The 24002-nt window shown below is 34.4% G+C and overlaps 1 protein-coding gene across 6 annotated transcripts in view; it reads left to right on the forward strand.

The window, feature by feature from the left end:
- Positions 1 to 24002, forward strand: part of CNTN5 (contactin 5) — a 605427-nt gene that overhangs the window by 61601 nt on the left and 519824 nt on the right. The window lies entirely within an intron of this gene.

Raw genomic sequence — 24002 nt, forward strand, 5'->3', positions numbered from 1 at the left:
GCCAACATGTTTTATAATCTCTTGTGACACTGAATTGCACAGACTCTGCTAAGCATAAGGAGTTGCCCCATAAATGTTTAGCACAGAATTTGCTTATGAATGAACTTGAGGATCTTGGCAAATGCTGGACATGGTCTGGACTGGATTAAAGAAATGTTTATTTAGAAGATGTCCAAAAAGTAGCTTTAGGTCCTTGACTGAGTCTGTGAGGGTCAAACTCAATTCTCCGTTCCAAGCTTCCTGTGAAGGAATGGTGTGACTCAGAATATGAAGTTAGTTATGTATCATTCAGCTCTTATAGTACTGAACTGCTTAGGCTCCTAAGACTTGCTTTCTTTGATGGCTTAGATACTTAGAAGATTATGTCTCATTAAATCATTTTTTAATACAGTTTAAAGTGCTCTATAAAGTTTTGGGCTATCAAAACAGTAAAATTATCTGACAAAATCCTGAGAAGATTGTGCTTGCCCACTTAGTCACAGCATGAGGAAATTCCTATTTCTGTGATTAATGATGACTTACACTGTTAAGGATGGCAGTCTGAATTAGGACAACTATATTAAGAAAAAAGTCGTGAGTTTATCAGGAAGAAATATTTGGCTGTTCAGTTCTGTACACAAACTTCACAGCTTATGGTTCCTATGGGGAATGCTGTTGGCAGAGTTAGGCTTGTCCCTGGCCTATTGGGATGGGACTGACCTTAGCTGTGAAGTTAATATAGTGCAATTAATAAAGCAAGAGAGAAAACTAATACAAAGAAAGGTAGGGAGGATCAGAGGCAATAAACAAGGAAAACAAATTATAGAGTAGAAAGCAATAGGAGAGTTGAGGAGGAAGAAATGCCTGGTTTTGGAAATGAGCAATCCTTCTCCGTTTCCTAGGTCATTGTATTTCCCTATAAAAACATTCAATTAACAGTGCAAACCTAAATTTTTCACTAATTTGTAACTAACTATTTTATGCTGAGAAAATGCAGGGAGAAATTCAACTACATACTGGCAAATCAGATAAAAGGAACCACCTTCCAGTGACATTTCTCCTTCCTATAAAACTGCTGTACACGTGTAACTGCTGGCAATAAAATGTCAAGAATGAGAGAGAAAAGATCCTTGCTATAATAGGAAAAAAAGTTGATTTTTTTTTTAAAAAGGACAATGTTCTTCACTGTTATGGGTCCTAATTATGAACAAACCAGACTTTGACTGAAAGCTGAGACTTTCATCTCCTGTTGTCAGAAAGCATGAGACTACATTTGTTTTGAGAGATAATGAGTTTGACACAGAAAGCTCAGCCTGGTTACCTTTGAGCTCGGCAGCATATGGTCTAAAACTCCAGTAATGATGTGAAAGCTTGAATTTCCCATGAAAGGATGTGTTCCACTCTTGGAGGAGGCTTGCTTATCCAGCTGTCCATGAACACCACTCAATACTGTTGCATGTTTCTCGTTATTAACAGAGAGTGGTAGAATAAGTAAATTGAATTTTGAATAAAAAACAACTGCCTGTATATTGCCTGTGTAGGAAAGATGTAAGCATTCAGTTATATAAGTTTTTGGCCTCACAAATCAGTCTTTGTTTGCTAGTCTTCCTCACATACTGACTTAAGTATCCATCCTTATGTGTCTACTTAAAAATCACTGACAAATGTGATGCTTAATGGACTCAAAGAAAAAATTGATAAATTCTGAATCCCAGTCATTTTATTGGAAAAAAATAGTATTGTAATCAAGCATAAAGTTTGTGGTTATAAATCACTTTTTTTTGGTATTTTAAGATAGCATTTCATTAATTACTCAACATCACAACAGCACTTCGTGAGGAGAGCCATGGGCTTATTCTATGAAATAGGATAATAAATGGCCTTCTAGAGTAACATTATTGATTTAAATGGCAGCATAATGAAAAAAAAAAGATTAAAACTAGACATATTTTGTTTTATAGACCCTTTCAGTCCTTTGGAGTCTGCACAGGGACATTCTGTGAGTCATGCTGTAGTCTCATGGATTCCCAACATATGGTAACACTAACTAGTTTAGCCAAATCAAAAAATTTAAGATTATGTCATTATCCAGATAGAAAGGATTTAACAGTGATTGATTTCTGTCATAGTGAGATAATTAACCTTACCACTTACAATATGTAGTTATTCATTAAGAGCATCTCACACCAATTGCCAGAAATTATTAAGCTGAACCTCATGATACTCGTGAAGAAAGAATAATTATCCCCACTTTGCAGGTGGAAAAGCTGATTACATACAGATGCTCACAAATACCTTACATCCATAACATACAGACACCATTACACAAAAAGAGATAAGGATATATTTTCCTAATTGATTATCTAATATTTGGTATTATATCCATGCTGAAATGATTGCTTAATTTTATGAGGTGCTGAAAATCTTTCATTTCCCAGTCAAAAGAATATGGAGATGAAGCTTTAAGACAAAATGGGAACAAGCTACATCCAAGTAGCTTGTGAAATTCAGGTTTCCTTTTGAAAGCGTTGGAAGATGTCTAAAAAAACCACACAAGAAATTTCAACAGAGCTCTAAGTCTTATTTGAATATTGTAATTATGAGTATTGGTTTCTATATGTCAGAGATGTAGGTTAAGAGAGTTTGATTATACATAGATTGCAATGAGAGTACAACACTACCTAACTTTGAATTCTATCACCTTTATCTTGATTTTTAATTATTTTTATTCAATAAAATATGACATACTTGATCCATTTGAAATAAACTCTCTGGCAGTTAATTTACATCTGTTAATTTGTGTAGGGCCAGAGTGATGCTTTACATTACCAGTAAACAGAGAAGACGTGGAGGTCACAACTGGGTTGCCCACTAGCAGTACTCTGTGTTCTCCAGATCCTGCTAGGGAGAGGGGAAAACCCATTACCAACCCAGAAAATCCATATCTAGCTTAATAATAATGAGCAGTTCTCTTTCAGTTTGCTAAACCTTTGTAAAGCCCTTGTGTTTGAAAAACATAATCACTCTTAGATAAGCTAAGCATGGCAGAGTTGTCTCACACGGAGTGCTACTCTTCTGGTTTATATAGATTTAGACAGGGGAAAGGCAGTGAATCAAACTAAACCCAGTCTTCAGTGGCCCTACATTTTAATCAGCATTTAATCCCCCAGTATTTGCAGGGATGCTTTTGTAAACTAAAGTAACAGACAAACAAAGAATAACCAGGGAAAAGTTTCAGGGCTATCAAAGTGAGTTAGGAGAAACATGCATATGAGGTTTCTTTATAGGAAAAAAAAAAAAAAAAAGAAAAAAAAAAGAAGAGGTTTCAATTAACTTTTCAATACTTTTCAATAATTTTCTTTTCAGCAAGTTTTTGTTCCATTAATTTCATTTATTTTCTCATACAATTATTTGACTCAGAAAGATACAGTGTACAAAGTATGGCTAAAAATGCTTCAGTCATTAGGTGGGCTTAAGAGCTGAAGACAAGGAACTTGTGAAAAAAAGTCTTGAGAAAAACACCCATTAGAGAACAGTCTACCTGATTTAATGATGTGTCAAATAGGATAGAAACCTTATTGAGTCCCAGGGTTTAAGTATTTTTTCAAGTTTTGTTTGAGATAGTGAGGTATAGTGTGAAAGCAAAATGCTGTGAAGGTGATAGACCATAAAACTGGTGATGTGAAGGAATGAAAATGGTCAAATACAGATGTCCTTGCTTTTGCTGAGTAAATAGGAGCTTACTTGTCCTGCTGAGATTATTTGCAGAGCACAGTTTGTCAGTAAATAGGTGTGAGAATCAGCTGTGAGTGAAAAAACTGTCCTGGATGTGTCTATGGAAACCAAATTGTATGTCTTGCCCAGTCATTCCTGATAATGTGTAAAGTTAGAAAATACCTTTATTTGGGAGAATCTTGGTGTAAGCCTTTGTAATATCTGATGAAGAACAGGTACATCAGAATCATTGATTTCTTTCTCCATAAGGTAATTAACAAAACCATTAATAATCAAGCTGTCTGCTGTACCTTGAAGGCACAGAAAGAGGTGAGACCACTCGGCCTCATCACAGATAATTGGGATCACACTCCCTTGTAAGACCTTCCTTCTTTTAGTGACCCTCTCCTACTCCAGCAAAGGGATGGCTATGAGCAAGTGAGGACATTAACCTCTTCTCCTCTCACTGCTGGGTCTGAGAGCACTGAGTGCTGCAGCCAGGGCTGGCCTTGGTTAGCTTTGGACCACCAGTGTGAGGATGGGAGCAGGACTGCAGCTCACCCGAACATGGAAAGCAGGATGACTCTACGTTTGGATTCAGGCTTGACACAGTACCTGTTTTATCAATACCTGTTTGTTCCCATCCTGGAACATTAACTCTTTCTCTGTGATTGCAATAAAGTCAGTGTTACCCTGGTGATTTCAGAGAGAAAGAGGAAAGCCATCAGAGGAGAGAAATGGTTTTGTTAATTGAGTCTGCTACCTCCTAGTTCTTGTGTCAATATGAATTCAGTGGTTTGCCAAATTTTTCTAAGGAGATTAATGATTTTGGCTGCCTGCTTTAGGAAACTTTTAAAGCCTCTTGGACTTTAGGAAGAGAAAGTTATGCTCCACTGAAGTGCATCAGGCTGGCTATGTAAAAGCCACATCTCTGAATTTGCACCCACCCAAATATAAGCATATATATTTGTACATGTTCCTTTCTTTGCTACAGTTGTGCATTAGGCAGAACGTTAGTTTGCTGCTTCCTTTCTTTGCTTTGCTAAAACTGGCAGTCCGAATTGCTAGAAAAATGTGTATTTGCTCACAGATCTAGCTTTTTTGATAGAAATTAACTAACTTCATATTTTCCCTGTAATAGAAAAATCCAAGAAGCACTGTTCATGGTAAAACAAATGAATCAATAATCTACCTCCATGATTTAATCTGGGAAACAAAAAAGAGCTGCAGCTCATATTGACCTACATTTTTTCACAGCTCTGAAAATACCATTTTTAGAATTTTCCTTCCATGACAGGTTTCCATACTGAGCTGGAATTCAGCTTTGAGATTTTTACTTGCTCTGAAAGCTTTATCCTATTAAAAAAAAAAAAAAAAAAAAAAAAAAAAAAAAAAAAAAAAAAGTTTATCACCATTTTTATTAGTTCTCTTCCTCCCCTAAAGATTTATAAAAAATGTTAAGATGTTTTAATTAAAAGCATATGAGAAAATATGTATTCTTAATTACTTCTCAAAGCACTAAATACATTTCCTCCAAGATGTTTGGGCGTGTAAGTTTCCCCAATGCATTCTTATAAGACTGAAAAATAAGTTCTGCATAATAATTTATCACTGTAACTAGAATTTTTATTAGTACCATGCTACTTGCAAACAGATGAGTAAGTCTCAAAATAATTAAAAATTACAGTTTGTGTTCTCTATTGGGTTGTCTGTAGATCACCAAAATATCAACCATTTTTTGGGTCAAGCATTCTGATTAAAATTTAGATACTCTGCCTTCTTTTTTCACACAAACTCATGTCAAAGGAAAATTATTGTATTTTGATTCTGTGAACACTTCATGTTTAATTCTAGGTTTGTGTTAAGTCCAATTTATTGTGACAGAACTATTTATGTGCTTCTATCTAAGGAATGAAATAAAAGCTTGCAAATCAGTTAGATAAATATATTAATTAGTTAGAAGACAGTCCATAAGAGAGCACAATCAATAGCCTGTGGAAGGTAACAAAGTACCAGCTTTCAGCCCTATGACTGACTATGCAAGCTGAAATATTTCACATCCAGAACTCCAACTTTGGACAGGAGCACTATCTTCCTGTTAATATCTGTCCATAAAAAAATATAAATGCCTGAATAGCAGTAGAACACAAATTCTGTTTTTTTCTGTTGCTGTGATGTTAGTGTCCCACTCTCTGGGTTCAAGGAACTGACATAAAACAGAAACGTAACTACGTCTGTAAGTCAGCATTTAGGCTTAACTTTTTGCAAAATGGGAATTCTGGGATAGATAAATGCACATTTATGCTAATACTATGATTCTTCTAATCTGATATGTGAGTGTTAGCCTAAATATTATTTGGTACTTTTTGAAGGATAACTTTTGAGACAGCGAGTCTTTTGAGCTTTTGAACTCTCTCTTGATGAAGTGTTTTTAATCCATTTTCTTTCCCCTTCTCAACCTTATTTACGTCTGAATTGCCAATCACTTAAATTTCATGGCTTGCACTAATTTCATAATTTCTTCTTTTAAACACTGCTCATACAATTGGTCTAACATTCCATGTAGCACATGCTTTTAAGGTTGTACTGGAACTCAGGGTCAGCTCTCACCCATCATGTTGCACAGTTTTTGACCTTTAATACAGAATAACCTCAGAAGAATGAGAACATTCTGTTGGGAGATTAACAGATCTTCAGGGACTTCAGAGATACAAGCTCTATCAGCAGAGGGGCTGATTACTTGAATGTCTTATTTTGGTGAGAAAAAATATTTTTTTCTTGTGAAGACAAGTTTATTCAGAAAATCCCCACCTTTTCTGCTCATCACACCTGAATCTGAAGCAAAAAAATTATAAATATTGGGGGAGATATCAAAGAAAACCAAACCCCATCCTTTTCTGAAAGCAAATGCTTTGTTCATTGTAAGAAATCATGGATAAAAGTAGTGAGAGCATCTGCTCTGCCTACTTTTTCCTCTTCTGTCTCCATCTTCGGCCTCCCAAACAGGTTTTTTTTTTCGTTTTGTTTTGGTTTGTTTTGTTTTTTAATTTCCTTAACAAAATGGCTAAAGACAATGCAAATCTGAGTCTTAGTCAGTTTTTAACCTTACCTGTAGGAAACTTTCCTAGATCCTTCTGTTCATATCTAGCTTGATTAATTTCTGTAAAATACTATGTTTTCTGCTTTAGTGTCTGCATTGAGAGTGGGAATGACTGTCCCCTGCCTCTGCTAAAGAAGGATTTAGCTTTCACCTTTCAGTGACTTAGAAATATTTTGGCTTCTGAAACTTATATTTCGTTATGGAGACAGAGGATGGTGGGATGGCCCATATGGATGCATGCTTGGGCTATGTTTATGTTATATTGTGTTGATGTGATAAAACAGACATACACATATATAAATTTACGTATATAGGTATGTGTATGCTCTAAGGATTGACAGACTTGATGAGTTCTGCTAAGAAAAGATTGAATGTAGGTCAATATACAGACATCTGTTGGCAGACAAATGTCTAAATTGCAAAGATATCTTTGAGTACAATGATGAATGCATAATTTTAACTAAATACTTGCCTCAGTGATATCTCACTGATTTAAAGGGGTTTTGCACTAGACGTCTTGGAAATCAAGAACACAGTTGTACAAGAATTATCCACAAATTCATAATTACTTTTCATGTTTTCAATTAGTACCTTGTAGTATAATTCTTATATGAATCATTTCAGCATTTTCCTAATTTTACATATGAATGCAAATCCAGTTATCAGTGGACTGTTCTGCTGAAGACGGCTAGGTTTAAAACTTATGTACCTGAGCACTTCATGAATGAATTCTGTTTTCTTAGGAGATGCAAACCTCTCAAGAATTCAATCAAATATCAATTAAACTTTGCTGAAAACTCAAACCTGTGTAAGTAACTGGGGATCTGGACATCAGAATCTGAACAAGACCTGTTTTCCTGAGCGTTCAGCATAGATTTGCTGTCAAGACTGAATTCAACTCTTGCTATTTAGATCCCTGTTCAGTGAGATTTTTTCCTTATATCCTGCACACCAAATCTAAAAATTGCTTTTTAAAAAAACCTATTTTTAACAATACTGTAAGTGCCCTCCATACAAAATTTGAAAGTAAGATTCAAAATATCCATTAACAAGGTAGCAGTTGCAGCACGGGACTTGCTCAAAATATGAACTCACATTTCAACAGAGTGGATGTGATTGCTTGCTGCTTTTGTCCTATGCACAAAATGTGGCTGAGAATGTAGCAGTGCAGAACAAAGGGCAAATTTTAAATAGTTTGCAATAGTTTGTCTCTACTGGAGAGAAATGTATCAGCCAAGAGAACCACTTTCTGTAGCCTAAGGGCCAGATTTCAGTATTCAGTTATTAGGCAACTTGGAAAAAAAGAAAAAGATTGCATAGAATTCTTGTAGCTACAAAGTTTGCTTCTCATCTTTCTCTGCAATTACTGTAGCCTTAGCCTCTATTCCCACAGCAATTAACACATTAACTCATTTTGACCATTTTTATTTGATTTTTTTTAAGTCTTTGAAACAATCTCTGCAGACAAAACTCAATTGACAGGTGGTTACACATTTATGGGAATGGTACAATTTGGCTTTCTGTCTCTGCAGGTTTTATCTCCTTAGTCATTCTTAGCTCTGTGCACATTTGGCTTCTTCTGTCTTCCATCTTTCATGCTCTGCTGAGTTGGTGTCTCTGTGTGGATCATCCCTTGATTATATACCTCACAGAGCCAATACACATACATTTCCACTGCTGATTCACTCTGTGCATGTCTGATTTCATGCATTTTATGGTTATTTTATTCAGAAGACTGCAGTGATTATCGCCATGTTAATGTTCTCATCCAGATAGTAATACAGCAGGTGACTACTGGTAATTAATCATCAAACTCTTTATTCTAACAGAGGAGCCTTTTAATACTGTGTAAGTCATAACCTGCACATCCATAAGTGTTGTGCGAATATGTCAGAAATAGCCAAGCTTTTCTAGAAAATGGTGTCAAGTGTTGAAAATCTTATTTTAAGAATTTATGGGGTGTCCTATCACAAGTTTTGTAGATGTCATTCCCATTAAAAACACAGAAAATGTCATGTCAAAGCCCCCAATCTAACAGTGGTGTTGTTACTTTTGATAACTGGTACTCTCCCTTGCAGATAATCTACAGTTTTTCCAATGCATAGATATGTTTGCTGTTGAAAAAATAGTGTACAAGCAGCCATTTTTTAAAAATCTGCATCTTTGAAGGCCATTAATGTCCATTCAACCAACCTCTCACAGCACTTAATAAGAGTATTAATGACACACAGCTGACAGTAACATCAATCATTCAATGTTTGGGCATTACTAATATTTCCCATTACACCCTGTATAGTGAATTTACTGTTACAGCAGCTAGGAGAATGAGCAGAGCAGTGTCACATTTACAATTTTATCCTAAACTTTACGTAGTACAAAATGTATTTAACATGGCACTGTGTTATGAGGAGTGATGATGGCTGTGTGTTAGAATCGATAGCAACATCTAGAGCAGCCCTTTCTGTGTCTTCCAATCATCATGCTGGTTGATTAATAATGGTAAAGGAGTCTCAAAGTCTACAGCATTTAAGGAGCTTCCAGAGAACCCAGCATCAGGAAAAGTGAAAGGTTTGACTTGATTCATCTGTCTGCATTTTTTCCAGATGTGCTAGGGAAATGAGATATCTTTCAGTCATACTGGAGAATTAGTGGTGATGGATATTTTCCTGGTAAAACTAAAAGACATTTCAGTCTTAAAAACAAAACAAACAAGCAAACAAATAAACAAGGCCCCCCACATCCTTCCAAAGGTATTTTAATTGCTACAAAAACATGTTTGGGGCTGATTATATGTCATGAATGTGCTGCTATTCAAACAAGTATTGATATGGGCTTGCAAGGCAATTTTTTATCATCTGAAACAGGTTGTTGAGAATAAACAAAGTATTTATTTCTCAACTAAAATAGATTTTTTAAAATTTATTTTCATTTCTATGCTCTGTCAGCAAATGCAAGTATGTTATCACATGAAACACATAGTATTTGTCCTACTTCTCACAGATTTTGGAGAACTGTTATGGTTAGTTTTAGGATTGGAAAATTGTAGGCACAAAAAAGAAAAAAATCTCAGGGAGCACATTTCTTTGTTTTAGAGGATTGTAATCAGAAAGAAATCCAAAGCTTTTAGTTTTTGGACAACCCTTTGGTCCTAAAAGATGTTGAGCATCTTGTGATATGGCCAGGAATGGAAGAGCAGCTCTTTGGACTCACACATTTCCTTTGCATGTGGAGTAGGATTTGTTTCCCTTTACTTTGGTTTTAAGGATGAAGAACTTCATTTGACCTTTCTGTGAGAATATTTACATGGGAAATTTCTATGGGAAAACTTGGTAGAAATATTTAAGTACAAAAGATTGCAGATAGACAACAAGTGAGGTTTTCAAAAGTGCCAAGGCATCTAAATACATTAGAAAATCAGGCTATGATCCCTGACTACATTCTAAACCACTTATATACTTTAAAAGCTAATCTTTAACCTCCATGTGTGAGATTAATCTCACCTAACTTGAAACATGCTTCCTTAATATGGATGTATTTCTCTAAGCTAGATAGCATGGTGACTTTTTATAGTCAGGGAAGAGAAACAGTCACCTGTGAGACACCATTCATCTAATTGTGACTTAGAAATCTAAACCAATTCAGATGAATTGAACTCTAAAAATGCCTGTTTGTCTCCACTCTCTGTAGCAGAATTCTGTGGTGTCAGTCTGCTACATCCTTGGCTGTATCACTGACCTATAAAGTCAGACATCTAAATGTCTTAACTATCTTGTGTTGGATCAATTCCTAATAGCCAAACAGCTTAAGCAAGCTGTGTCCAAACCTACTGCCAAGACAAAAGTCAAGTTTGAACCTCTCCCTTCTGTGCCTGGGTTTCTCCCTGTGGAAAATGAGTAAAATAATTCCAGAATGATAGTTTTGAAAAACAAAACAAAACAAACAAACAAACCAAACCAAAACAACAAACAAACAACTCCTCCCCCAAAAAACCACCAAGATGGCAAGATGGCATTAGTGGCTAATTGATAGAAAGGTGATAATTTTCAAAGTTTTGTGCAATATAGAACAGTTGATTTGTTTGTAAAAATAAAATGTGAGGTTTGTTTTGTTTTGCTTTCTAGACAAGGTAGTTACTTTTGTATGTTTTTATTGAGTGTTGTGAAATAATTTGCTGAAAACCTTGCCAAAAAGACTAGTGGTGAGTTGGTCAAAACAGCCTGGTCTTGGGTCATTTAGTACTAATGTAGTTGTCAGGAAGAATCTGTTGCAAATTCTGATGTTGTTGCAAAATAATTCTCTGGCTAAGGGAGAAAAAATAGAGATGGTTACCAAAAGAATGACATGAGGAGTGGGGGTTGAGGGGGTAGATGAGAACAGTGTATATCCAACACTGTAGAAAAATAAGTGAGGTCTTAGAGCTGCAAAAATCTACTCTGTACCAAGGCCTTAAGACATCATCTTAAGGCAAATTCCAAGCCACAGGCATTTCACTCTGCTTATTATCTTCCCTGAATATAGGCTGTGCACTCTGTGTTTGAAAGCATTAAAGGCAAGGTTTTGTGGAAAAGTGGCCCTGCAATTTAAGGTTGATTAATGGCATATAGAAAAAAAATGAAAACAACCTTTCATTTTTTAAGTCTCTCATCCTTTCTGAGCTCTTGAAATGTTTTTATATATATTTCCAAAGGCTTTTACTTTCAGCTCACTCCTTACCTACAGGCCATGGAACAGTGCAAACAACTGCTGCTTGTGTTACTGTCCTTGAAAAATCCATCTCCAATTTCCTTCATGTTTAGGTCTGTATAAAACAGAGATAGATCCATCTTCCAGTAGATCTGCCTGATGAGCAGTGTGGTGTCAGGTGCTATAGTCAGCAACACCGACTCCTACTCTTTACTAGGACGGCTTCTGTGATGTAGCAACCTGTTTAGGATATTAAAACAGTTGGAAGACCCCAGTCTATAGTAATGCCTCAACAAGCTGCAGCATTGTCTTTCTCCTACATGTTTTCAAATATACCTTCTCAACTGTTTCCTCTGTTTATAAGAATCTTGCTCATATCTTCAAAGACCTGTAAATTCTAGCCAAATTTATAATCCTCTTATTTTTACTTCCCAGCCTTTCTGGGCCCATAAGTACTTTCACCTCAGTGTTCTGCTCTTAGCTGACTTTCATGAGATTACCCTCCCTGGTTCTCTTTTTTTTTTCTTCTGGAAAGGACATTTTTATATCTCCTAGGTTATTGATCTTCCCTGTAAAACCTACTCTGTTATCTCTATTTTCTACAAACAGTATTTCCATTCCTTTGTTGCTAGGTTCTCAATTTTACTTTTTCATTTGTTTCTTTCTCATCTCCTGTTATCCAAACTGTGCAAATATTCTGATTTTTTTTTTCTCTCAATATCTTTCTATGTAGAACTGTTTTACTTGTCTCAGCTCAAATAAGGTCAAGATTTGATTCCTGCAATCTGAGTCTTGCAAACTCTAAAACTTGATGACAAGCCTTGTACCATTTAATGTTTTACTTAAAGCTTCACTTCCTAAAGGCAATTGAGAACAAGAAACTCTAAGCTTTTATCAAAATTACTAAAACCTTAGCCTTCAGGATTACTCAAAAAGACTGAACTCACAAAAGAGCATATTAAGGACTCATACAAAAAAGCAAATAAAAACCTAGGCTATCTCTCTTTTAACATTTTACTTCTATTTCCATTAAAATGACAACCAGCATCACTTTTGAGAAATAAGAGAAATCCTTTCTCAGGAATATTTCAAAATGAAAATTAGAGATATACTTACTAATCAGAAAAAAAAAAACCCAAACCAGAAAATAATAGAAGTTCACACTTATATGAGGAACTCTTTGCAAACACTGTCACTATAAATACGAACGACAACAATAAAATGAAGTTCTTTTCATATGGATCAGAGAGCACAGTGAGTATACAGTTATATTCAAATTCAAATTAGGATCATTCTTTATTGAAGATGGGAATCTTTATCACATGGGGCAATTTTAGAGAAGTGTGTGAAGCTGCTCAGGAAGCCACCTCTAACTCTACATAACAACCTGGGAAAAATAATGTGGCTGTTATCAGGCACCATGAAGTCAACAGTATTTCTGCAGATTTTTAAGAGCTGTGTAAACTGGAATCAATTTCTGTATTTACCTTTATTGATTCTACAAGCTTGTGAACATTGCTACCTATTTTGTTCTGCCAGTAGATGGTGATATTTATATTAACTATTTAGGTAAAAGGGAAAATATGTACAATTACTTATTTCAGTATACATTCCTCATATTCCAGATATGTTTTAACAACACAAACTAATTTCAAGTACTTTGGGTGTTCATATAAGTGTAATGTATTGTGCAAACATTACATGGCTGGCTTTGACATCATTGTGCTCACTTTGGGCTTTAATGCCCAAACTTTTATCATGTTTTGAGCTAGCAGTTCATTTACCTAGTTTACATCTTTGGATTGGCTGAATATTTCTTGGGGCTGTGTGTGAAACTGAAAGGACAAAGCAGGATTTTGAGAGGTCATTTTCTGTACCACAGTCAGTTGCAAATGGAAGCTAACTCCTCATACATTCAGTAAAATTAATCAGGTTTTCTCTCTTGCTACAGCTCCTGCCTGTTTACTGCTAATGAAATTCTAAAAGCATTCTTAAAAGTGTTGCAGTTAGAGTTCAAGGATAATTTAGAGTATATTAATGTATGCTTAAATTGCCCTTGGTCAGCTCCAGCACTCTCCAAAGACAAACTATACATAATTCACTTCAATACTTGCAAGCATATCATAGAACATTTCAAAACTTAAGATGGTAGTAGACATTTTTCTCTGTTAATTACATCAGGATGGTTGTAAGTTTGTATTGCTGGTAACATATTAACATTTTTAACACACTAAAAAAACTCTACGTATATATAACCTTCGTTTAACAAGATATTTTAGTACAATTCTAAATTGCAGCATTTATGTCTCACTGACTTGAGGGGAAATTTCCACAGGATAACAGTTTAGCATATTCTTTTGTTTCTTACTTGGCTATGATTTGGGATCAACACTAAATTCAGTAGGTCTTATCTTTAAGGTTTTGTTCCTTCCTAGCTAGATGACAGTGGTAGACATAAAATGCTCACAATCCAAATTGAAGTAATTTGAGTCTCCCAAGATGCATCTGCATTGAAAGAATTGAACCCTCCAGGGTTTTGGCTAAAATTTAAGCTTGGAATTTTTTTTGGAAGTAAGAATAACAAAATTCAGAGCATGAGAAATAATTATCTTGGGTATCTGTTCCTTAAAAATGTGATAGGAGAGAAAGCAATAACAAAAAAAACCCTACTCCCATTTCTATCTCAGTAGTCTGTATTTTACTTAAATGTAAAAAGTAAAATAAGTATTCCGTTTCTTTGAACTTCTCTTTATCAATAATGTGCATTTTGTTGAAATACACAGTATTAATGAAGAAAATGCAATTAATAAAGTTTAGTTTTTACATAGCTACTTAAAGTATAAATAAACATACTTTTACTGCATTCAATGACATGAAAACTTAGTTGTTCCAAATAAGCAAGAAGCAAAACTATGGATTTAATTGCTGAGATTTGAGTTTTTAAAAATATTTATAATAGAATTAAATAATGGTTTGGCTTTAGATTTTTTCTGAAATTCTCTTTTTTTAAGAGGAATCTTTACACTATCTTCAATCAAGCTTATGAAGCTGGAACTCCATTGAAGAGAAAAAAGATGTGTACCTCTAAAAAGTAAAAAAGAAAATAATCTTTTATGCAGGTATGTTTAATCATGCAATGAAGAATAAGTAGATTAATTAATTTCAAGCAAAATATTCATTTTAATAATATAAATTCTGAAGGATTCAAAGGTTTTGTTTATGCTAATTTTCTTCCATATAACAAGCACCTCTCTTTTGCTTGTGGAAGAACCCAGTTGGAAATATAAAACATCATGTTAGTATTAAAATATGATAAAATACACCAGATGGAATTATCAAATTGCTTGCATATATATTTATCTTGCATTAAAAGATAAATATAAGAGCTTCATTAAAAATATTACTCATCTAAAATGTATGCAACAAAAGTACAGCAGTCGTCTGGTTGTAGAAGAGAGAGAGACTGCTGTTCTTTGACAATTATTTTAAGATAGGAGCTATTTATTTTAGGAAGAGGAGCTCTTTATCTCCCCTTTGGTTACAAGAGCTGAAGTCACTCCCACTGTCTCGGGGTATGCTCAGGACAGCGCTTTTAGGAGTGTTCTTATGGACCAGAGGTTGGGATCTTCCCAACAGACAGTACCTGCACAGCAACTATGTTTTTGCACATGCAAAAAAAATTATTATTACAGTACAGTGCACACTTTATTGCTTCCCAAACCATTATTTTTGACTACTTTCACTTTGATGCTCTAAGTTGCCAATGATCCATAACTCCTACCATCTTCATATTGATTTGAGTTGTTACTTAGCATAATTCAGTAACTCTAAAAAGGCAGACTAAAGCTACCTGACTTAGAGCCATAAGAAAACCAATAAGACATCAAATAATAAGCCTTAGAAAGCAAATGTGCTGGTTTTTTAAGCTTATTGTTTTAGAGGAATGAGGAAATTGTGGAAAGGATCAGTAAAAAAATCACCAAGGTGTCCAATTATCCAAGAAGGGAACATTGATTCTGATATGGAAAAGGAGGCAGGATGGTCATGAGAAGAGTAATAGAGGAAAAGCAGGGCCTTTTTTTTTTTCTTTTTTGCATTTGGGCAGCAAAATTTGCTCAGTCTTCCTCTCAGAGTGTTGCAATTTCTTTCTTAAAGAACTGTAAGAAGAAATCTTAAGATCTGTGAACAACCAGGAACTTTAGGTAACATGGATAAGTCAAAACTATTTTAGATGTTCCCTCTAGATATAGAAAGAATTTTTAAGTTGGGGAAGGATAGAGACAGGCACCTGTCAAGCAGCTCTAAGAAAGAAGTGTAGTTCAGGATAATCCAGACTGGATTAGCAAAGCTGTAGAGACAGGGAGGAACTCAAGACCCTAGGAAGTACAGGCAGCTCTTTCAGTTGCTTTAAATCATGATTTTAAATGCAGAAAGAAAAATGAATGAGCTGATGGTGACCTAAAGAGGGTTTGTTATATTCACTAAACCATCCCATGAATTTAAACCCTACAAACACACTAATCCAGTCTGGAAGAGAACTGGACAAATAAAGCAATCCTAACACAGCAGGTAGGGAGTTAGGGAAACAAGGCAAAAGATACAGCTGAAATAAAATAAGCAAACATTCTGCCCTAACACTTATACTACGTCAATCGATAATTCAAAATTATTCAATATTTTTTTTTAAATTTGAGAAAAAAAGTAAACATACTTTATAATTTTTTTAAAAAAATCAAAGAGTTATAGCAATATGGAAGTGTTCAATTGTACTTAGATCTTGTACAATTTAAGACCTGTGAGACAGCTCTGCTTTTCTTAGAGTGGTTGTTGACTTTTATTGTGAGGTTTTGCTAAATATACAAAAATGGGTACAGATTAAATCAGATACTGATTTAGGATTAATGTGTGGCATATTATCCACTTAACAATTGTGATTACTCATTTTCAGAGATGAGATTGTGATTTTACATTAAAGGATAAATGAAGAAAGCAAGTGATGTAAACCAGATCCAATCTCAATTACTGAAGTGATCATTTCTTTAGAGACCAATGGCGATGGAGGAGGGAAACTTTAAGTGACTGACCAAAACTTGATTTTCTTATTTGGGCCCAGCAAAAGACTGCAGTTTAGCTTAACCAACTTATTGACTGGGACAAGGATGAAGTTCTTAGAAGTTACAAAGCTTAAAAGACAAATGAAGACAAAGAATTTCACAAAGAAAAATATTTATTTCTTTGTATTTTATAGGAAGCTTACTGTATGTTTTGCATCATAGGAAGTCTTGGCATTTTTTGTACCAATGTGTCTATTAAAAAGTCAAAAAGAACAACTTTATGAGGATAATTGGAGAAATCTGAGGTTGTTTAACAGGAGTGTAGGAGTCAGAAAACGCTTTGAAACCTTTTTCTTAATAGATGCAAAGTATTCAAATGATGTCTCTTTTTTTTTGCCTTCAGTGTTACGTATACTGACATAGCACTGAGACATAGTAATGGAGGTCAGGATCCTCTTCTATCAGAATACACTCACAATGAATCAAAAATATTCCCTGCACCTGGAAAACCTAAGTTCCAATTATTTAGGATAAATACTAATGAGAATGAAAGGTAATAAGGTATCTCTTTAAAGTACTGAGTAATTTTGCCCATGACTCACTGAATTTCTTTGGAGAGGATCCAGTTCTCTTGCCTTCCAGTTAGATTTGTTTCTTACTGTACAGTCATATAACAATACAAAAAGAGGAAGTGAAAATATTGATTTTGCTCAGAGGCCTAGTAAAAAAGGAGAATATTACAATTTTAGTTTATATTTCCATACCAAAATACAAGTGCCACTTGGGAAGACTCAGTATGCCAAGGCTGTTAAATAATAAAACTACTAGACAAGTAAATATTCCTCAGAGAATTTCACTACACAAAACAGTTCCAGAAGCTGGATTTGCACATTTCTTTCATCAGTTAGGCTCTTCTGTTTCAGAAGTGCAAGTATATTGTCTCTGCCTTGTATATATGAGTGGAAAAAGCAAACAATACTAATGCACCTGATTTGGAGTCTGATGTTAAGCTAAATCATGTCACACGTACTGTGTGGACAGTGTTATCCACACATGAAAAAAATGTGCATTTGTGGCTTAATCAGAAAAAACGATCTTAAGACTGCCTTAATTTATACAAAACAACAACTTTTATGAGCTGGTTTTATTTACACTTATAATACCATAATGCAGAACGTTTCCTCAACATGTTAAAAGCAGTATCTGGCAGTTACTGTTAAAAAATTAACCTGAGCGAGGTGGAACATGTATCAGTTATATCAGTTACATCCATGTTTGAATGCCTTCATCTATTTTGTAAGTCTCTGCTTTATTTCTTCTTAAGTTAGAAATCCCTCTATGGGAAGACTTTAGGATGTCTTCCTGGCTTACCCTTTCCCCATTCCTCATGAAGATTTGAGACCACTGGCATTAGATTTCATCATATTTATTTTTCATTCAAGATTTTGCATTATAGACATAGAAAAAGTGTATCTTAATCACTAAAGTAATGCTAATTTTATCTGTGTAATTTATGCAAAATAAATGCATGAAATAATGTAAAATAATGTTATAGGCATATGCTCAACTATTAATGTCAATATAAACAAAACTCTGATCTTAATATTGTTAAATATAACTTACACAAATTGTATTTCTGTGCGTGAAAATGTTGAAATATTTTATATTAAAAGCCATATTATTTGATAGTCATACATAAAATAAATAGTGAACAAAATATAGAGTGAGCAAAATAAATAGCAAATGAAATTGTTTAAATTATTTGTAATTTTATGTTTTACTCTTATATAACGTGGCACACTGAGCAGGCCTGACTTGGAGTAATTTTTGAGATATTAGTCAATGTTAGTTTTGCCTTCTGTGAGATGCTGTTACCATAAATGTCAAATGGCAGTTTGCATAGACAAATTAGCATGGACAAAGAAAAGCAGAAAGGGGATATTACTATCCCATTTCACAGAAAAACAAGAGAAAACAAACCTCAAATTAGAATTATTCTCTTAGCTCTTTGTACATATAATATAGACAGCAACACCATGATTAATACTATATACTATTTTAATTCTTGATAGAAACAAACTGACTGTAGAGATGTGAAAGGCATGATTCAACCCCATGTATTTAACGTGCTATATTAGAATGAGATTAATTTATTACTAAAATGGGCTATTCACATTTATTAACTGTAGTACAAGGCTAGAGGAAGGCTTTCTACATCTGTCAGGTTAAATCCACTATGAGAAAACTGGTGGATGTGGCAGATGTGAAAAAACACCCATGTCTTTTAATTTCTAGTCCAATATTCCCACTGCTGGACCTGCTTTTGCAAAAAAGAGATTACTAATTTCTGCTCCTCATGAATCAGAACATTTGTGCATTTAGATGCACAATGGAATCTTAGCTAAACCATCGAGTATACAAGCTCAAGATTTTGAGCTCACAGGCAGGTCCCGTTGACTTAGGCTGCCTTTCATATCTCCTGGTCCTGCAGAAGGTGACAGGTCCTGGAAGAGACCCATTGCATCCCGTGGTAAGGAATGTCTTGAAGAAAGGTAGTATAAGGTGAATGATTTACATACAAAGTGTGTCAATTGCCATGTTTAAGTACCAAGGTAGAGGGGTCTGTCTCAGAAATGGTTCCTTCAAAACACTGAATACATTCTATTTTTCCTTATTTTATCTATAGTTTTCCCTGCCATGTCAATTGCTATGTTGATTTTGATCACTACTATGGATTAATTGGTAGCCTTATCATCATAAGCTTTTTTTATAATCCACATCTATGTCACACAAAATTATAAAAAATAAAACATATGAAAATATTTTTAAAACACATTGAAACATCTTACAAATACTCAGACTTAACTCATTTTAGCATAATTGAATTTTTCATCACACAATGTAAATACATTCTGGCTTTCCTGCTCTTTTTCTGTAGCTCGTGTTTCTCCTTTTGCAAATAAATGTGTGTGTACACATGACATATGTAAATGTGTTTTGATATCATTTTACATGTGTAGTGATTCAAATACAGTACTAATATGGATATACAGAAATATCTATTTCTGTATATAGGAGAAGGACCATATGAAAGATCATTGGAGATGACCAAAAGAGGAACAAAATATTGACATAATTTAAATTTATATTTTGATATTAAGAACTTCTATGATAGAAGTACAAATGCTTTGAATATTTCTCAGTTTCTTATTTCTTCCTGATTTCATATATGAAAGAACATATAAAGTAAAAGGTACACTTCTGCCAGTATTTCTTGATGAATAAGAAGCAGAAAGAATTTGAAGTATTTGATAAAACCTTACCTACGACATTTTATGTTGATTTTTTTAACAAAGAAGTACATGTGAAATATGAGTAAAATCTTTAAATTATTTACTGTTTTAATCCATCTGAATATTTAGAGTTTACATTGACATATTCATCAGATAATCACAGGGATTAGTATCTCAGATTCATTCAGAAAACATATTGGTATTACCTGTAGTACACTTCCAAGTGGTGATATTATGTAGTGATAAATATATTTACTTAAAAAAAGAGATACTGTTTCATTCTTTACCATCTATATTTCAGAACTTAATGAAAGTTCTGACCATGTTACACTGCATATACTAATACATTTTTCCCCCTTTTGATATGCTGAATTGAATTGCTTATCAAATTATTAAAATAGTTCAATGATGATACAAAACCAACCCCTGAATCTACATGTCTCAAATCTGATTTAGTTTCTAGTGCTAAAACTACTAAATTAATTAAATTAATTTCCTGTGCAATTTTTCTTCACATCCCCATTAAAAGTAAAGTGGTTTCATTACATAATGATGGAAAGTGTCAGGAAATGTGAATATAATTCTGACAGATGTGGCAAATGTGAGAAGTGAGTAGCACAAGATAAATATCTTTTCAGATTAAAACTGCACCAGAAAAGTGTTTTCATAATAATAATAATTATTATTGTTATTATGACGGAATAAGCATAAGTGTAGACACTGGATTCTACCACACTACCCCATCTGCTGTAAGAAATTCTTTACTTAGTATTTTACATTCCATAAATTTATAGTTTAGAGCACTGATGGCTTACCCTGAAGAGCATGTGGCACTGAGCAAGAGTATACTTTCCTCTCCACAGCACTTGCAAACAAAGGTATTGGAGCATTCACAACATCATTTTAGAAATGGGAGAAGAGAAACTGGAAGATAAGATGCATTGTGAAATATTCTAAAGGCGAATTTTTCTATTTATTCTATACCGAATAAAAAGGGTCAGTCCCTAAAGCTGAAGTGTTTAATAGGCCCAAGTACCCTTTGGACACTGGAGGTTAATGTTAAATAATCACTAGAAGTCACTATGAGCACACAGAATTTTCCAGATCCAACCATTTCTTCTGGAGATAGCTGTGGTACCCTCACAAGACAGGCATGGATGCACTCCTGCAGCACAGACTTCCTGTAAACATTTCACTGCTATGAATGAGATGGAGGCTTAAAACATTTGATTCAGGTCCTATGAGGAAACTAGAATCCACAGAACTTTTAGGGGGTTTTCTGCTTACTGTTTCATTATATACTTTCTCTCTTCATCCTCAGCATTTTATTCAAACTCGTTTCTTGATGCAGTTCTTTCTTTTTCAGCAATATGTCTGTCTGCTTTTTGGTTTAATCCTAGGGCAGAGAGATCTCCTGATTATATTTCATCATCCCTACTTTTTTTAATTCTAGCTTCATAGCAGTTTATTATTCTTAATGTAAATTCACACAAATATTTGTTATTAAGTATTTCTTTGTTAATTCAAGTCCTGGGATAAGACTTGTACTTGTTTCACAAACTCCTTCGTGTGTTCATTCTTAAAGACTTCAGATGAATGAAGTCTAGGACTAGAAAATATTTCTATAGAGCTGTAGGAGTTTAGGTGAGGGGTGTTTGTAGGTATGTTTTGGGGGAGGTTTGAGATCTTCTTCTGATAGGAAGCTCTCTTCCAGCAGAAAATTTAAAAGATTCACTTAGATAAGCTATTTTCAATTAATCTTGCATATGGAATTTAATTTTTAGTTAAATATGTGAAAGTAAAGATCAAGAGAGATTATTAAGCATCACTCACCCACTCCTATTTGTATGTGAATTTTATAAACAGGATTTTATATTTTTGGTATATTTAGTCTTTCATCAAAGGAATTGCTTTGTTATCATAAGAATTCCACTGATATTGGTTTCCAGATACCTTTTTCTACCCCAGTGTCATTACTCATGATAATGATATCATTTAAATTATTTATACTGATTTGGAGTGTGTATGAATATTCCTAATACAAAAATAAAGAGTAAGTATAGGGAAAATGAAAGAACCCATATGGTGTTAATAATTTCCTAGGAGGTAAAGATTCATAGCAAATATTTATCCCAATATTTAAAGTATTTTCTGCTGTTTAACAAGTAAAAGCAAGAACAAGAATCTATAGATTCTTGCTGTAGAAGAAAGCATAAAAATCCATAGAACACACCGATAAGAAAAACAGATGTCAACACTGTGTTTCAATAATTTTGACTGCAAGTAATAAGGCAAAAGTGACAGAATAACTTTGATGCTGAGATTTTAAACAACCTATTTCCTTCATACTGGAACACATTTTCAAGTAGCTCTGCATTGCAGTGTATGTTTTGAAAATTAAAAGGAACTTATTGGAAAATTAACTCCAACATGACAGGATGTCAGGACTAGAGTAAGACAGTCTAGTCTGGTAGGTCTAGAAAGATTTCTTCTGTAGAAGAAATCAGTTTGTGGGTGAGAGACTATTCTGAAGAGGAACCTGAGTGCCTGAGCAGCCTGCACACTGTGCCAGTGGCAACACTGATGCACATCCTCAGCATCCCCAGTATTCAAGGTGAATTGTCACGTTCATTTATCTAAAAGCTGAAGCAAACTCAGTCTTGGTTTCATGGAACTATGAAAAGAAGTATGTAAAAATAAGTAAAGTACCCCAAATGTGTCTATTATCTACTGTGATATAACTGTAAAGGAAACAACAGAATGTTTATTCCCTTGACATATTTTAACCATTCAGGCAAAATAAGCAGGTATAAGGACTGTCAACTTGAATACAATAGAAGCAGGGCTGAGAAGTTGTTGTTCATATAAATTAGGGCAGTATTAAGCCAGTTTTTTCTGATTAAGCCACAGATGCAGAATCTTGTAACGTGCAGGTAGCACTGTCCACATTGAGCATCTGACATGGTTTAGCTTAACTTCAGACTCAAAATCAGGTACTCTTGTATTGCTTGCTTTATTTTTGTTTCACTAATATATACTAAGCAGAGACATTATGCTTACACTTCTGAAACAGAAGAGTCTTACTGATGAAAGAAATGTGAAATCCAACTTCTGTTTTGTGTCGTGAAACTCTCTGAGGAATATTTACTTGTCTAGCAGTTTTATTATTTAATAGTCTTCGCACATTTAGTCTCCCTGAGGGGCCCTTTTTTTTTGTATCGAAATATAAACTAAAATTGTAATACTCTCCCTTTTTAACAGACCTCTCAGCAAAAAATCAATATTTTCACTCCCTCTCTTCATTCCTGACAACCGAGAGGGTATTAAAATTTCTATGCTGACTTTTTTATTGCAGTCTGAATTACTCAGCATTTAGCTTTTGCCTCATTTTGGTACCCTCTTCAATGGATTAATGTCTGTAGATTACCTTGGAAACAACCAGAGATTTGTCTAGCAAACTAAAAACTGGAAGATTTGTACAAAGGGATTCAAGGTTACTAATAAAATACAATTTTTAACAATTTTTTTCATTTAAAAAGCTCTGCTGTTGTCTAATTCTTTAGTTTTCCAAGACTGGAACTTCTGTGTGTGTGTTTCCTCTATCAATGAGATTCCCAAATTTCTCTGTTTTGGCGGACACCCACAGCACCCCAGAAAACCTCCATAAAGCTGGTAGTTTCTCTGTATTAAATACTAATCTTTCCCTATTCCTGGTATGATCTCACTTTAAAAATATGAGTTTTTGAAAGAAAGTGGAGTCAGGTGTATCTTTCTCATTTCTTTACCATATGATTACATTCTCACTGGAGTTCAATGAAATTTAAATCCCTACGCTTGTTTGAATTCAAAGCTCCCTGGTTTGAATCCAGCCTCCCCTGATAGTCCCTCAGCCACTGTCAAATATTCTGACTGCTTCAAGGCTACAGAATTTAGTCCATTTCATTGACTGTATCAAGGCTATGGTGGCATTATCTTCTCAGAAACCGGATTTCAATATTTAATCAGTGAGTGTCATTCCTTCATTAGCCACCCATGCTGACTAACATAATGGCTTTTGTGAAACTCTCAGCTCTTAATTCTTACAAAATCCTCTACAAGGATGTCTGGCATGTAAGACTCAAGTATGACTTCTCCCAAATGAGCAAGACTTGCATTTACCTTTACTTCATCTCTACAGTT

This window comes from Prinia subflava, chromosome 3 (genome assembly GCF_021018805.1).
Source record: "Prinia subflava isolate CZ2003 ecotype Zambia chromosome 3, Cam_Psub_1.2, whole genome shotgun sequence".
NCBI classification, from domain to species: domain Eukaryota; kingdom Metazoa; phylum Chordata; class Aves; order Passeriformes; family Cisticolidae; genus Prinia; species Prinia subflava.